The following is an 18,129-nucleotide window of genomic DNA, read 5'->3' on the forward strand; positions in this document are numbered from 1 at the left end:
GCACCTTATGGCCGTTCTGCTGTGAATCTAGATTATCGAATGGGACGAAAAACTGATAGTGAATTGTAACTTTCAGGGCCACCTAATGACGATGGATCACTCAAATTGCGTCCTGATTCAATACATCGTCCTCCAGCAGACTTGACTTCATGGGTCTATTGCTGCCTCGGGCACCTTATGGCCGTTCTGCTGTGAGTCAAAGATTTTCGAATCGGACGAAAAACTGATAGTGAATTGAAACGTTCAGGGCCTCCTAATGACGATGGAACACTCAAATTGCGTCCCGATTCAATACATCGTCCTCCAGCAGACTTGTCTCCATGGGTCTATTGCTGCCTCGGGCACCTTATGGCCGTTCTGCTGTGAGTCAAAGATTTTCGAATCGGACGAAAAACTGATAGTGAATTGTAACGTTCAGGCCACCTAATGACGATGGATCACTCAAATTGCGTCCTGATTCAATACATCGTCCTCCAGCAGACTTGACTTCATGGGTCTATTGCTGCCTCGGGCACCTTATGGCCGTTCTGCTGTGAGTCAAAGATTTTCGAATCAGACGAAAAAATGATAGTGAATTGTAACTTTCAGGGCCACCTAATGACGATGGATCACTCAAATTGCGTCCCGATTCAATACATCGTCCTCCAGCAGACTTGTCTCCATGGGTCGATTGCTGCCTCGGGCACCTTATGGCCGTTCTGCTGTGAGTCAAAGATTTTCGAATCGGACGAAAAACTGATAGTGATTTGTATCGTTCAGGGCCACCTAATGACGATGGACCACACAAATTGCGTCCCGATTCTGTACATCGTCCACTAGCCGACTTGACTCCATGGGACTATTGCTGCCTCGGGCACCTTATGGCCGTTCTGCTGTGAGTCTAGATTATAGAATGGGATGAAAAACTGATAGTGAATTGTATCGTTCAGGGCCACCTAATGACGATGGATCACTCAAATTGCGTCCCGATTCAATACATCGTCCTCCAGCCGACATGTCTCCATGGGTCTAATGCTGCCTCGGGCACATTATGGCAGGCCTGCTGTGACTCAAAGATTTTCGAATCGGACGAAAAAATGATAGTGAATTGTAACGTTCAGGGCCTCCTAATGACGATGGAACACTCAAATTGCGTCCCGATTCAATACATCGTCCTCCAGCAGACTTGTCTCCATGCGTCAATTGCTGCCTCGGGCACCTTATGGCCGTTCTGCTGTGAGTCAAAGATTTTCGAATCGGACGAAAAACTGATAGTGAATTGTAACGTTCAGGGCCACCTAATGACGATGGAACACTCAAACTGCGTCCCGATTCAATACATCGTCCTCCAGCCGACTTGACTCCATGGGTCTATTGCTGCCTCGGGCACCTTATGGCCGTTCTGCTGTGAGTCTAGATTATCGAATGGGACAAAAAACTGATAGTCAATTGTAACGTTCAGGGCTTCCTAATGACGATGGATCACTCAAATTGCGTCCCGATTCAATACATCGTCCTCCAGCAGACTTGTCTCCATGGGTCGATTGCTGCCTCGGGCACCTAATGGCCGTTCTGCCGTGAGTCAAAGATTTTCGAATCGGACGAAAAACTGATAGTGAATTGTAACATTCAGGGCCACCTAATGACGATGGACCACGCAAATTAAGTCCCGATTCAATACATCGTCCTCCAGCAGAGTTGACTCCATGGATCTATTGCTGCCTCGGGCACCTTATGGCCGTTCTGCTGTGAATCTAGATTATCGAATGGGACGAAAAACTGATAGTGAATTGTAACGATCAGGGCCACCTAATGACGATGGATCGCTCAAATTGCGTCCCGATTCAATACATCGTCCCCAGCCGACTTGACTCCATGGGACTATTGCTGCCTCGGGCACCTTATGGCCGTTCTGCTGTGAGTCTAGATTATCGAATGGGATGAAAAACTGATAATGAATTGTAACGTTCAGGGCCACGTAATGACGATGGATCACTCAAATTACGTCCCCTTCAATACATCGTCCTCCAGCAGACTTGTCTCCATGGGTCTATTGCTGCCTCGGCACCTTATGGCAGGCCTGCTGTGACTCAAAGATTTTCGAATCGGACGAAAAACTGATAGTGAATTGTAACGTTCAGGGCGACCTAATGACGATGGAACACTCAAATTGCGTCCCGATTCAATACATCGTCCTCCAGCAGACTTGTCTCCATGGGTCTATTGCTGCCTCGGGCACCTTATGGCCGTTCTGCTGTGAGTCTAGATTATCGAATGGGACGAAAAACTGATAGTGAATTGTAACGTTCAGGGCCTCCTAATGACGATGGAACACTCAAATTGCGTCCCGATTCAATACATCGTCCTCCAGCAGACTTGTCTCCATGCGTCTATTGCTGCCTCGGGCACCTTATGGCCGTTCTGCTGTGAGTCAAAGATTTTCGAATCGGACGAAAAACTGATAGTGAATTGTAACGTTCAGGGCCACCTAATGACGATGGATCACTCAAATTGCGTCCCGATTCAATACATCGTCCTCCAGCCGACTTGACTCCATGGGTCTATTGCTGCCTCGGGCACCTTATGGCCGTTCTGCTGTGAGTCTAGATTATCGAATGGGACAAAAAACTGATAGTGAATTGTAACGTTCAGGGCCTCCTAATGACGATGGATCACTCAAATTGCGTCCCGATTCAATACATCGTCCTCCAGCAGACTTGTCTCCATGGGTCGAATGCTGCCTCGGGCACCTAATGGCCGTTCTGCTGTGAGTTAAAGATTTTTGAATCGGACGAAAAACTGATAGTGAATTGTAACATTCAGGGCCACCTAATGACGATGGACCACGCAAATTGCGTCCCGATTGAATATATCGTCCTCCAGCAGACATGTTTCCATGGGTCTATTGTTGCCTCGGGCACCTTATGGCCGTTCTGCTGTGAGTCTAGATTATCGAATGGGACGAAAAACTGATAGTGAATTGTAACGTTCAGGGCCACCTAATGACGATGGATCACTCAAATTGCGTCCCGATTGAATATATCGTCCTCCAGCAGACATGTTTCCATGGGTCTATTGTTGCCTCGGGCACCTTATGGCCGTTCTGCTGTGAGTCAAAGATTTTCGAATGGGACGAAAAACTGATAGTGAATTGTAACGTTCAGGGCCACCTAATGACGATGGATCACTCAAATTGCGTCCCGATTCAATACATTGTCCTCCAGCAGACTGTCTCCATGGGTCTATTGCAGCCTCGGGCACCTTATGGCCGTTCAGCTGTGACTCAAAGATTTTGAATCGGACGACAAACTGATAGTGAATTGTAACGTTCAGGGCCTCCTAATGACGATGGATCACTCAAATAGCGTCCCGATTCAATACATCGTCCTCCAGCCGACTTGTCTCCATGGGTCTATTTCTGCCTCGGGCACCTTATGGCAGGCCTGCTGTGACTCAAAGATTTTCGAATCGGACGAAAAACTGATAGTGAATTGTAACGTTCAGGGCCTCCTAATGACGATGGAACACTCAAATTGCGTCCCGATTCAATACATCGTCCTCCAGCAGACTTGTCTCCATGCGTCTATTGCTGCCTCGGGCACCTTATGGCCGTTCTGCTGTGAGTCAAAGAATTTCGAATCGGACGAAAAACTGATAGTGAATTTTAACGTTCAGGGCCACCTAATGACGATGGATCACTCAAATTGCGTCCCGATTCAATACATCGTCCTCCAGCCGACTTGACTCCATGGGTCTATTGCTGCCTCGGGCACCTTATGGCCGTTCTGCTGTGAGTCTAGATTATCGAATGGGACAAAAAACTGATAGTGAATTGTAACGTTCAGGGCCTCCTAATGACGATGGATCACTCAAATTGCGTCCCGATTCAATACATCGTCCTCCAGCAGACTTGTCTCCACGGGTCGATTGCTGCCTCGGGCACCTAATGGCCGTTCTGCTGTGAGTCAAAGATTTTCGAATCGGACGAAAGACTGATAGTGAATTGTAACATTCAGGGCCACCTAATGACGATGGACCACGCAAATTGCGTCCCGATTCAATACATCGTCCTCCAGCCGAGTTGACTCCATGGGTCTATTGCTGCCTCGGGCACCTTATGGCCGTTCTGCTGTGAATCTAGATTATCGAATGGGACGAAAAACTGATAGTGAATTGTAACGATCAGGGCCACCTAATGACGATGGATCACTCAAATTGCGTCCCGATTCAATACATCGTCCCCAGCCGACTTGACTCCATGGGACTATTGCTGCCTCGGGCACCTTATAGCCGTTCTGCTGTGAGTCTAGATTATCGAATGGGATGAAAAACTGATAATGAATTGTAACGTTCAGGGCCACCTAATGACGATGGAAAACTCAAATTACGTCCCCTTCAATACATCGTCCTCCAGCAGACTTGTCTCCATGGGTCTATTGCTGCCTCGGCACCTTATGGCAGGCCTGCTGTGACTCAAAGATTTTCGAATCGGACGAAAAACTGATAGTGAACTGTAACGTTCAGGGCGACCTAATGACGATGGAACACTCAAATTGCGTCCCGATTCAATACATCGTCCTCCAGCAGACTTGTCTCCATGCGTCTATTGCTGCTTCGGGCACCTTATGGCCGTTCTGCTGTGAGTCAAAGATTTTCGAATCGGACGAAAAACTTATAGTGAATTGTAACGTTCAGGGCCACCTAATGACGATGGATCACTCAAATTGCGTCCCGATTCAATACATCGTCCTCCAGCCGACTTGACTCCATGGGTCTATTGCTGCCTCGGGCACCTTATGGCCGTTCTGCTGTGAGTCTAGATTATCGAATGGGACAAAAAACTGATAATGAATTGTAACGTTCAGGGCCTCCTAATGACGGCGGATCACTCAAATTGCGTCCCGATTCAATACATCGTCCTCCAGCAGACTTGTCTCCATGGGTCTATTGCTGCCTCGGGCACCTTATGGCCGTTCTGCTGTGAGTCTAGATTATCGAATGGGACGAAAAACTGATAGTGAATTGTAACGTTCAGGGCCTCCTAATGACGATGGAACACTCAAATTGCGTCCCGATTCAATACATCGTCCTCCAGCAGACTTGTCTCCATGCGTCTATTGCTGCCTCGGGCACCTTATGGCCGTTCTGCTGTGAGTCAAAGATTTTCGAATCGGACGAAAAACTGATAGTGAATTGTAACGTTCAGGGCCACCTAATGACGATGGATCACTCAAATTGCGTCCCGATTCAATACATCGTCCTCCAGCCGACTTGACTCCATGGGTCTATTGCTGCCTCGGGCACCTTATGGCCGTTCTGCTGTGAGTCTAGATTATCGAATGGGACAAAAAACTGATAGTGAATTGTAACGTTCAGGGCCTCCTAATGACGATGGATCACTCAAATTGCGTCCCGATTCAATACATCGTCCTCCAGCAGACTTGTCTCCATGGGTCGAATGCTGCCTCGGGCACCTAATGGCCGTTCTGCTGTGAGTTAAAGATTTTCGAATCGGACGAAAAACTGATAGTGAATTGTAACGTTCAGGGCCACCTAATGACGATGGATCACTCAAATTGCGTCCCGATTGAATATATCGTCCTCCAGCAGACATGTTTCCATGGGTCTATTGTTGCCTCGGGCACCTTATGGCCGTTCTGCTGTGAGTCAAAGATTTTCGAATGGGACGAAAAACTGATAGTGAATTGTAACGTTCAGGGCCACCTAATGACGATGGATCACTCAAATTGCGTCCCGATTCAATACATTGTCCTCCAGCAGACTGTCTCCATGGGTCTATTGCAGCCTCGGGCACCTTATGGCCGTTCAGCTGTGACTCAAAGATTTTGAATCGGACGACAAACTGATAGTGAATTGTAACGTTCAGGGCCTCCTAATGACGATGGATCATTCAAATAGCGTCCCGATTCAATACATCGTCCTCCAGCCGAGTTGACTCCATGGGTCTATTGCTGCCTCGGGCACCTTATGGCCGTTCTGCTGTGAATCTAGATTATCGAATGGGACGAAAAACTGATAGTGAATTGTAACGATCAGGGCCACCTAATGACGATGGATCACTCAAATTGCGTCCCGATTCAATACATCGTCCCCAGCCGACTTGACTCCATGGGACTATTGCTGCCTCGGGCACCTTATGGCCGTTCTGCTGTGAGTCTAGATTATCGAATGGGATGAAAAACTGATAATGAATTGTAACGTTCAGGGCCACCTAATGACGATGGATCACTCAAATTACGTCCCCTTCAATACATCGTCCTCCAGCAGACTTGTCTCCATGGGTCTATTGCTGCCTCGGCACCTTATGGCAGGCCTGCTGTGACTCAAAGATTTTCGAATCGGACGAAAAACTGATAGTGAATTGTAACGTTCAGGGCGACCTAATGACGATGGAACACTCAAATTGCGTCCCGATTCAATACATCGTCCTCCAGCAGACTTGTCTCCATGCGTCTATTGCTGCTTCGGGCACCTTATGGCCGTTCTGCTGTGAGTCAAAGATTTTCGAATCGGACGAAAAACTGATAGTGAATTGTAACGTTCTGGGCCACCTAATGACGATGGATCACTCAAATTGCGTCCCGATTCAATACATCGTCCTCCAGCCGACTTGACTCCATGGGTCTATTGCTGCCTCGGGCACCTTATGGCCGTTCTGCTGTGAGTCTAGATTATCGAATGGGACAAAAAACTGATAATGAATTGTAACGTTCAGGGCCTCCTAATGACGGTGGATCACTCAAATTGCGTCCCGATTCAATACATCGTCCTCCAGCAGACTTGTCTCCATGGGTCTATTGCTGCCTCGGGCACCTTATGGCCGTTCTGCTGTGAGTCTAGATTATCGAATGGGACGAAAAACTGATAGTGAATTGTAACGTTCAGGGCCTCCTAATGACGATGGAACACTCAAATTGCGTCCCGATTCAATACATCGTCCTCCAGCAGACTTGTCTCCATGCGTCTATTGCTGCCTCGGGCACCTTATGGCCGTTCTGCTGTGAGTCAAAGATTTTCGAATCGGACGAAAAACTGATAGTGAATTGTAACGTTCAGGGCCACCTAATGACGATGGATCACTCAAATTGCGTCCCGATTCAATACATCGTCCTCCAGCCGACTTGACTCCATGGGTCTATTGCTGCCTCGGTCACCTTATGGCCGTTCTGCTGTGAGTCTAGATTATCGAATGGGACAAAAAACTGATAGTGAATTGTAACGTTCAGGGCCTCCTAATGACGATGGATCACTCAAATTGCGTCCCGATTCAATACATCGTCCTCCAGCAGACTTGTCTCCATGGGTCGAATGCTGCCTCGGGCACCTAATGGCCGTTCTGCTGTGAGTTAAAGATTTTCGAATCGGACGAAAAACTGATAGTGAATTGTAACATTCAGGGCCACCTAATGACGATGGACCACGCAAATTGCGTCCCGATTGAATATATCGTCCTCCAGCAGACATGTTTCCATGGGTCTATTGTTGCCTCGGGCACCTTATGGCCGTTCTGCTGTGAGTCTAGATTATCGAATGGGACGAAAAACTGATAGTGAATTGTAACGTTCAGGGCCACCTAATGACGATGGATCACTCAAATTGCGTCCCGATTGAATATATCGTCCTCCAGCAGACATGTTTCCATGTGTCTATTGTTGCCTCGGGCACCTTATGGCCGTTCTGCTGTGAGTCAAAGATTTTCGAATGGGACGAAAAACTGATAGTGAATTGTAACGTTCAGGGCCACCTAATGACGATGGATCACTCAAATTGCGTCCCGATTCAATACATTGTCCTCCAGCAGACTGTCTCCAAGGGTCTATTGCAGCCTCGGGCACCTTATGGCCGTTCAGCTGTGACTCAAAGATTTTGAATCGGACGACAAACTGATAGTGAATTGTAACGTTCAGGGCCTCCTAATGACGATGGATCACTCAAATAGCGTCCCGATTCAATACAACGTCCTCCAGCCGACTTGTCTCCATGGGTCTATTGCTGCCTCGGGCACCTTATGGCAGGCCTGCTGTGACTCAAAGATTTTCGAATCGGACGAAAAACTGATAGTGAATTGTAACGTTCAGGGCCTCCTAATGACGATGGAACACTCAAATTGCGTCCCGATTCAATACATCGTCCTCCAGCAGACTTGTCTCCATGCGTCTATTGCTGCCTCGGGCACCTTATGGCCGTTCTGCTGTGAGTCAAAGAATTTCGAATCGGACGAAAAACTGATAGTGAATTTTAACGTTCAGGGCCACCTAATGACGATGGATCACTCAAATTGCGTCCCGATTCAATACATCGTCCTCCAGCCGACTTGACTCCATGGGTCTATTGCTGCCTCGGGCACCTTATGGCCGTTCTGCTGTGAGTCTAGATTATCGAATGGGACAAAAAACTGATAGTGAATTGTAACGATCAGGGCCACCTAATGACGATGGATCACTCAAATTGCGTCCCGATTCAATACATCGTCCCCAGCCGACTTGACTCCATGGGACTATTGCTGCCTCGGGCACCTTTTGGCCGTTCTGCTGTGAGTCTAGATTATCGAATGGGATGAAATACTGATAATGAATTGTAACGTTCAGGGCCACCTAATGACGATGGATCACTCAAATTACGTCCCCTTCAATACATCGTCCTCCAGCAGACTTGTCTCCATGGGTCTATTGCTGCCTCGGCACCTTATGGCAGGCCTGCTGTGACTCAAAGATTTTCGAATCGGACGAAAAACTGATAGTGAATTGTAACGTTCAGGGCGACCTAATGACGATGGAACACTCAAATTGCGTCCCGATTCAATACATCGTCCTCCAGCAGACTTGTCTCCATGCGTCTATTGCTGCTTCGGGCACCTTATGGCCGTTCTGCTGTGAGTCAAAGATTTTCGAATCGGACGAAAAACTGATAGTGAATTGTAACGTTCAGGGCCACCTAATGACGATGGATAACTCAAATTGCGTCCCGATTCAATACATCGTCCTCCAGCCGACTTGACTCCATGGGTCTATTGCTGCCTCGGGCACCTTATGGCCGTTCTGCTGTGAGTCTAGATTATCGAATGGGACAAAAAACTGATAATGAATTGTAACGTTCAGGGCCTCCTAATGACGGTGGATCACTCAAATTGCGTCCCGATTCAATACATCGTCCTCCAGCAGACTTGTCTCCATGGGTCTATTGCTGCCTCGGGCACCTTATGGCCATTCTGCTGTGAGTCTAGATTATCGAATGGGACGAAAAACTGATAGTGAATTGTAACGTTCAGGGCCTCCTAATGACGATGGAACACTCAAATTGCGTCCCGATTCAATACATCGTCCTCCAGCAGACTTGTCTCCATGCGTCTATTGCTGCCTCGGGCACCTTATGGCCGTTCTGCTGTGAGTCAAAGATTATCGAATCGGACGAAAAACTGATAGTGAATTGTAACGTTCAGGACCACCTAATGACGATGGATCACTCAAATTGCGTCCCGATTCAATACATCGTCCTCCAGCCGACTTGACTCCATGGGTCTATTGCTGCCTCGGGCACCTTATGGCCGTTCTGCTGTGAGTCTAGATTATCGAATGGGACAAAAAACTGATAGTGAATTGTAACGTTCAGGGCCTCCTAATGACGATGGATCACTCAAATTGCGTCCCGATTCAATACATCGTCCTCCAGCAGACTTGTCTCCACGGGTCGATTGCTGCCTCGGGCACCTAATGGCTGTTCTGCTGTGAGTCAAAGATTTTCGAATCGGACGAAAGACTGATAGTGAATTGTAACATTCAGGGCCACCTAATGACGATGGACCACGCAAATTGCGTCCCGATTCAATACATCGTCCTCCAGCCGAGTTGACTCCATGGGTCTATTGCTGCCTCGGGCACCTTATGGCCGTTCTGCTGTGAATCTAGATTATCGAATGGGACGAAAAACTGATAGTGAATTGTAACGATCAGGGCCACCTAATGACGATGGATCACTCAAATTGCGTCCCGATTCAATACATCGTCCCCAGCCGACTTGACTCCATGGGACTATTGCTGCCTCGGGCACCTTATGGCCGTTCTGCTGTGAGTCTAGATTATCGAATGGGATGAAAAACTGATAATGAATTGTAACGTTCAGGGCCACCTAATGACGATGGATCACTCAAATTACGTCCCCTTCAATACATCGTCCTCCAGCAGACTTGTCTCCATGGGTCTATTGCTGCCTCGGCACCTTATGGCAGGCCTGCTGTGACTCAAAGATTTTCGAATCGGACGAAAAACTGATAGTGAATTGTAACGTTCAGGGCGACCTAATGACGATGGAACACTCAAATTGCGTCCCGATTCAATACATCGTCCTCCAGCAGACTTGTCTCCATGCGTCTATTGCTGCTTCGGGCACCTTATGGCCGTTCTGCTGTGAGTCAAAGATTTTCGAATCGGACGAAAAACTGATAGTGAATTGTAACGTTCAGGGCCACCTAATGACGATGGATCACTCAAATTGCGTCCCGATTCAATACATCGTCCTCCAGCCGACTTGACTCCATGGGTCTATTGCTGCCTCGGGCACCTTATGGCCGTTCTGCTGTGAGTCTAGATTATCGAATGGGACAAAAAACTGATAATGAATTGTAACGTTCAGGGCCTCCTAATGACGGTGGATCACTCAAATTGCGTCCCGATTCAATACATCGTCCTCCAGCAGACTTGTCTCCATGGGTCTATTGCTGCCTCGGGCACCTTATGGCCGTTCTGCTGTGAGTCTAGATTATCGAATGGGACGAAAAACTGATAGTGAATTGTAACGTTCAGGGCCTCCTAATGACGATGGAACACTCAAATTGCGTCCCGATTCAATACATCGTCCTCCAGCAGACTTGTCTCCATGCGTCTATTGCTGCCTCGGGCACCTTATGGCCGTTCTGCTGTGAGTCAAAGATTTTCGAATCGGACGAAAAACTGATAGTGAATTGTAACGTTCAGGACCACCTAATGACGATGGATCACTCAAATTGCGTCCCGATTCAATACATCGTCCTCCAGCCGACTTGACTCCATGGGTCTATTGCTGCCTCGGGCACCTTATGGCCGTTCTGCTGTGAGTCTAGATTATCGAATGGGACAAAAAACTGATAGTGAATTGTAACGTTCAGGGCCTCCTAATGACGATGGATCACTCAAATTGCGTCCCGATTCAATACATCGTCCTCCAGCAGACTTGTCTCCATGGGTCGAATGCTGCCTCGGGCACCTAATGGCCGTTCTGCTGTGAGTTAAAGATTTTCGAATCGGACGAAAAACTGATAGTGAATTGTAACATTCAGGGCCACCTAATGACGATGGACCACGCAAATTGCGTCCCGATTGAATATATCGTCCTCCAGCAGACATGTTTCCATGGGTCTATTGTTGCCTCGGGCACCTTATGGCCGTTCTGCTGTGGGTCTAGATTATCGAATGGGACGAAAAACTGATAGTGAATTGTAACGTTCAGGGCCACCTAATGACGATGGATCACTCAAATTGCGACCCGATTGAATATATCGTCCTCCAGCAGACATGTTTCCATGGGTCTATTGTTGCCTCGGGCACCTTATGGCCGTTCTGCTGTGAGTCAAAGATTTTCGAATGGGACGAAAGACTGATAGTGAATTGTAACGTTCAGGGCCACCTAATGACGATGGATCACTCAAATTGCGTCCCGATTCAATACATTGTCCTCCAGCAGACTGTCTCCATGGGTCTATTGCAGCCTCGGGCACCTTATGGCCGTTCAGCTGTGACTCAAAGATTTTGAATCGGACGACAAACTGATAGTGAATTGTAACGTTCAGGGCCTCCTAATGACGATGGATCACTCAAATAGCGTCCCGATTCAATACATCGTCCTCCAGCCGACTTGTCTCCATGGGTCTATTGCTGCCTCGGGCACCTTATGGCAGGCCTGCTGTGACTCAAAGATTTTCGAATCGGACGAAAAAATGATAGTGAATTGTAACGTTCAGGGCCTCCTAATGACGATGGAACACTCAAATTGCGTCCCGATTCAATACATCGTCCTCCAGCAGACTTGTCTCCATGCGTCTATTGCTGCCTCGGGCACCTTATGGCCGTTCTGCTGTGAGTCAAAGAATTTCGAATCGGACGAAAAACTGATAGTGAATTTTAACGTTCAGGGCCACCTAATGACGATGGATCACTCAAATTGCGTCCCGATTCAATACATCGTCCTCCAGCCGACTTGACTCCATGGGTCTATTGCTGCCTCGGGCACCTTATGGCCGTTCTGCTGTGAGTCTAGATTATCGAATGGGACAAAAAACTGATAGTGAATTGTAACGTTCAGGGCCTCCTAATGACGATGGATCACTCAAATTGCGTCCCGATTCAATACATCGTCCTCCAGCAGACTTGTCTCCACGGGTCGATTGCTGCCTCGGGCACCTAATGGCCGTTCTGCTGTGAGTCAAAGATTTTCGAATCGGACGAAAGACTGATAGTGAATTGTAACATTCAGGGCCACCTAATGACGATGGACCACGCAAATTGCGTCCCGATTCAATACATCGTCCTCCAGCCGAGTTGACTGCATGGGTCTATTGCTGCCTCGGGCACCTTATGGCCGTTCTGCTGTGAATCTAGATTATCGAATGGGACGAAAAACTGATAGTGAATTGTAACGTTCAGGGCCACCTAATGACGATGGATCACTCTAATTGCGTCCCGATTCAATACATCGTCCCCAGCCGACTTGTCTCCATGGGTCTATTGCTGCCTCGGGCACCTTATGGCCGTTCTGCTGTGAGTCAAAGATTTTCGAATCGGACGAAAAACTGATAGTGAATTGAAACGTTCAGGGCCTCCTAATGACGATGGAACACTCAAATTGCGTCCCGATTCAATACATCGTCCTCCAGCAGACTTGTCTCCATGGGTCTATTGCTGCCTCGGGCACCTTATGGCCGTTCTGCTGTGAGTCAAAGATTTTCGAATCGGACGAAAAACTGATAGTGAATTGTAACATTCAGGGCCACCTAATGACGATGGACCACACAAATTGCGTCCCGATTCAGTACATCAATCTCCAGCCGACCTGACTCCATGGGTCTATTGCTGCCTCAGGCACCTTATGGCCGTTCTGCTGTGAGTCTAGATTATCGAATGGGACGAAAAACTGATAGTGAATTGTAACGTTCAGGGCCACCTAATGACGATGGATCACTCAAATTGCTTCCCGATTGAATATATCGTCCTCCAGCAGACATGTTTCCATGGGTCTATTGTTGCCTCGGGCACCTTATGACCGTTCTGCTGTGAGTCAAAGATTTTCGAATGGGACGAAAAACTGATAGTGAATTGTAACTTTCAGGGCAACCTAATGACGATGGATCTCTCAAATTGCGTCCCGATTCAATACATCGTCCTCCAGCCGACCTGACTCCATGGGTCTATAGCTGCCTCGGGCACCTTATGGCCGTTCTGCTGTGAGTCAAAGATTTTCGAATCGGACGAAAAACTGATAGTGAATTGTAACATTCAGGGCCACCTAATGACGATGGGCCACGCAAATTGCGTCCCGATTCATTACATCGTCCTCCAGCCGAGTTGACTCCATGGGTCTATTGCTGCCTCGGGCACCTTATGGCCGTTCTGCTGTGAGTCTAGATGTCGAATGGGACGAAAAACTGATAGTGAATTGTAACGTTCAGGGCCACCTAATGACGATGGATCACTCAAATTGCGTCCTGATTCAATACATCGTCCTCCAGCAGACTTGACTTCATGGGTCTATTGCTGCCTCGGGCACCTTATGGCCGTTCTGCTGTGAGTCAAAGATTTTCGAATCGGACGAAAAAATGATAGTGAATTGTAACGTTCAGGGCCTCCTAATGACGAAGGAACACTCAAATTGCGTCCCGATTCAATTCATCGTCCTCTAGCAGACTTGTCTCCATGCGTCTATTGCTGCCTCGGGCACCTTATGGCCGTTCTGCTGTGAGTCAAAGATTTTCGAATCGGACGAAAAACTGATAGTGAATTGTAACGTTCAGGGCCACCTAATGACGATGGATCACTCAAACTGCGTCCCGATTCAATACATCGTCCTCCAGCCGACTTGACTCCATGGGTCTATTGCTGCCTCGGGCACCTTATGGCCGTTCTGCTGTGAATCTAGATTATCGAATGGGACGAAAAACTGATAGTGAATTGTAACGATCAGGGCCACCTAATGACGATGGATCACTCAAATTGCGTCCCGATTCAATACATCGTCCCCAGCCGACTTGACTCCATGGGACTATTGCTGCCTCGGGCACCTTATGGCCGTTCTGCTGTGAGTCTAGATTATCGAATGGGATGAAAAACTGATAATGAATTGTAACGTTCAGGGCCACCTAATGACGATGGATCACTCAAATTACGTCCCCTTCAATACATCGTCCGCCAGCAGACTTGTCTCCATGGGTCTATTGCTGCCTCGGGCACCTTATGGCAGGCCTGCTGTGAGTCTAGATTATCGAATGGGACAAAAAACTGATAGTGAATTGTAACGTTCAGGGCCTCCTAATGACGATGGAACACTCAAATTGCGTCTCGATTCAATACATCGTCCTCCAGCAGACTTGTCTCCATGCGTCTATTGCTGCTTCGGGCACCTTATGGCCGATCTGCTGTGAGTCAAAGATTTTCGAATCGGACGAAAAACTGATAGTGAATTGTAACGTTCAGGGCCACCTAATGACGATGGATCACTCAAATTGCGTCCCGATTCAATACATCGTCCTCCAGCCGATTTGACTCCATGGGTCTATTGCTGCCTCGGGCACCTTATGGCCGTTCTGCTGTGAGTCTAGATTATCGAATGGGACAAAAAACTGATAGTGAATTGTAACGTTCAGGGCCTCCTAATGACGGTGGATCACTCAAATTGCGTCCCGATTCAATACATCGTCCTCCAGCAGACTTGTCTCCATGGGTCTATAGCTGCCTCGGGCACCTTATGGCCGTTCAGCTGTGAGTCTAGATTATCGAATGGGACGAAAAACTGATAGTGAATTGTAACGTTCAGGGCCACCTAATGACGCTGGATCACTCAAATTGCGTCCTGATTCAATACATCGTCCTTCAGCAGACTTGACTTCATGGGTCTATTGCTGCCTCGGGCACCTTATGGCCGTTCTGCTGTGAGTCAAAGATTTTCGAATCGGACGAAAAACTGATAGTGAATTGTAACGTTCAGGGCCACCTAATGACGATGGATCACTCAAATTGCGTCCCGATTCAATACATCGTCCTCCAGCCGACTTGACTCCATGGGTCTATTGCTGCCTCGGGCAGCTTATGGCCGTTCTGCTGTGAGTCTAGATTATCGAATGGGACAAAAAACTGATAGTGAATTGTAACGTTCAGGGCCTCCTAATGACGATGGATCACTCAAATAGCGTCCCGATTCAATACATCGTCCTCCAGCAGACTTGTCTCCATGGGTCTATTGCTGCCTCGGGCACCTTATGGCCGATCTGCTGTGAGTCTAGATTATCGAATGGGACGAAAAACTGATAGTGAATTGTAACGTTCAGGGCCTCCTAATGACGATGGATCACTCAAATTGCGTCCCGATTCAATACATCGTCCTCCAGCAGACTTGTCTCCACGGGTCGATTGCTGCCTCGGGCACCTAATGGCCGTTCTGCTGTGAGTCAAAGATTTTCGAATCGGACGAAAAACTGATAGTGAATTGTAACATTCAGGGCCACCTAATGACGATGGGCCACGCAAATTGCGTCCCGATTCAATACATCGTCCTCCAGCCGATTTGACTCCATGGGTCTATTGCTGCCTCGGGCACCTTATGGCCGTTCTGCTGTGAGTCTAGATTATCGAATGGGACAAAAAACTGATAGTGAATTGTAACGTTCAGGGCCTCCTAATGACGGTGGATCACTCAAATTGCGTCCCGATTCAATACATCGTCCTCCAGCAGACTTGTCTCCATGGGTCTATAGCTGCCTCGGGCACCTTATGGCCGTTCAGCTGTGAGTCTAGATTATCGAATGGGACGAAAAACTGATAGTGAATTGTAACGTTCAGGGCCACCTAATGACGCTGGATCACTCAAATTGCGTCCTGATTCAATACATCGTCCTTCAGCAGACTTGACTTCATGGGTCTATTGCTGCCTCGGGCACCTTATGGCCGTTCTGCTGTGAGTCAAAGATTTTCGAATCGGACGAAAAACTGATAGTGAATTGTAACGTTCAGGGCCACCTAATGACGATGGATCACTCAAATTGCGTCCCGATTCAATACATCGTCCTCCAGCCGACTTGACTTCATGGGTCTATTGCTGCCTCGGGCACCTTATGGCCGTTCTGCTGTGAGTCAAAGATTTTCGAATCGGACGAAAAAATGATAGTGAATTGTAACGTTCAGGGCCTCCTAATGACGAAGGAACACTCAAATTGCGTCCCGATTCAATACATCGTCCTCCAGCAGACTTGTCTCCATGCGTCTATTGCTGCCTCGGGCACCTTATGGCCGTTCTGCTGTGAGTCAAAGATTTTCGAATCGGACGAAAAACTGATAGTGAATTGTAACGTTCAGGGCCACCTAATGACGATGGATCACTCAAACTGCGTCCCGATTCAATACATCGTCCTCCAGCCGACTTGACTCCATGGGTCTATTGCTGCCTCGGGCACCTTATGGCCGTTCTGCTGTGAATCTAGATTATCGAATGGGACGAAAAACTGATAGTGAATTGTAACGATCAGGGCCACCTAATGACGATGGATCACTCAAATTGCGTCCCGATTCAATACATCGTCCCCAGCCGACTTGACTCCATGGGACTATTGCTGCCTCGGGCACCTTATGGCCGTTCTGCTGTGAGTCTAGATTATCGAATGGGATGAAAAACTGATAATGAATTGTAACGTTCAGGGCCACCTAATGACGATGGATCACTCAAATTACGTCCCCTTCAATACATCGTCCTCCAGCAGACTTGTCTCCATGGGTCTATTGCTGCCTCGGGCACCTTATGGCAGGCCTGCTGTGACTCAAAGATTTTCGAATCGGACGAAAAACTGATAGTGAATTGTAACGTTCAGGGCCTCCTAATGACGATGGAACACTCAAATTGCGTCTCGATTCAATACATCGTCCTCCAGCAGACTTGTCTCCATGCGTCTATTGCTGCTTCGGGCACCTTATGGCCGATCTGCAGTGAGTCAAAGATTATCGAATCGGACGAAAAACTGATAGTGAATTGTAACGTTCAGGGCCACCTAATGACGATGGATCACTCAAATTGCGTCCCGATTCAATACATCGTCCTCCAGCCGATTTGACTCCATGGGTCTATTGCTGCCTCGGGCACCTTATGGCCGTTCTGCTGTGAGTCTAGATTATCGAATGGGACAAAAAACTGATAGTGAATTGTAACGTTCAGGGCCTCCTAATGACGGTGGATCACTCAAATTGCGTCCCGATTCAATACATCGTCCTCCAGCAGACTTGTCTCCATGGGTCTATTGCTGCCTCGGGCACCTTATGGCTGTTCAGCTGTGAGTCTAGATTATCGAATGGGACGAAAAACTGATAGTGAATTGTAACGTTCAGGGCCTCCTAATGACGATGGAACACTCAAATTGCGTCCCGATTCAATACATCGTCCTCCAGCAGACTTGTCTCTATGGGTCGAATGCTGCCTCGGGCACCTAATGGCCGTTCTGCTGTGAGTTAAAGATTTTCGAATCGGACGAAAAACTGATAGTGAATTGTAACATTCAGGGCCACCTAATGACGATGGATCACGCAAATTGCGTCCCGATTCAATACATCGTCCTCCAGCCGAGTTGACTCCATTGGTCTATTGCTGCCTCGGGCACCTTATGGCCGTTCCGCTGTGAATCTAGAATATCGAATGGGACGAAAAACTGATAGTGAATTGAAACGTTCAGGGCCACCTAATGACGATGGATCACTCAAATTGCGTCCCGATTGAATATATCGTCCTCCAGCAGACATGTTTCCATGGGTCTATTGTTGCCTCGGGCACCTTATGGCCGTTCTGCTGTGAGTCAAAGATTTTCGAATGGGACGAAAAACTGATAGTAAATTGTAACTTTCAGGGCAA

The sequence above is a fragment of the Schistocerca cancellata genome, chromosome 2, assembly GCF_023864275.1.
Source record: "Schistocerca cancellata isolate TAMUIC-IGC-003103 chromosome 2, iqSchCanc2.1, whole genome shotgun sequence".
Classification (NCBI taxonomy): Eukaryota; Metazoa; Arthropoda; class Insecta; order Orthoptera; family Acrididae; genus Schistocerca; species Schistocerca cancellata.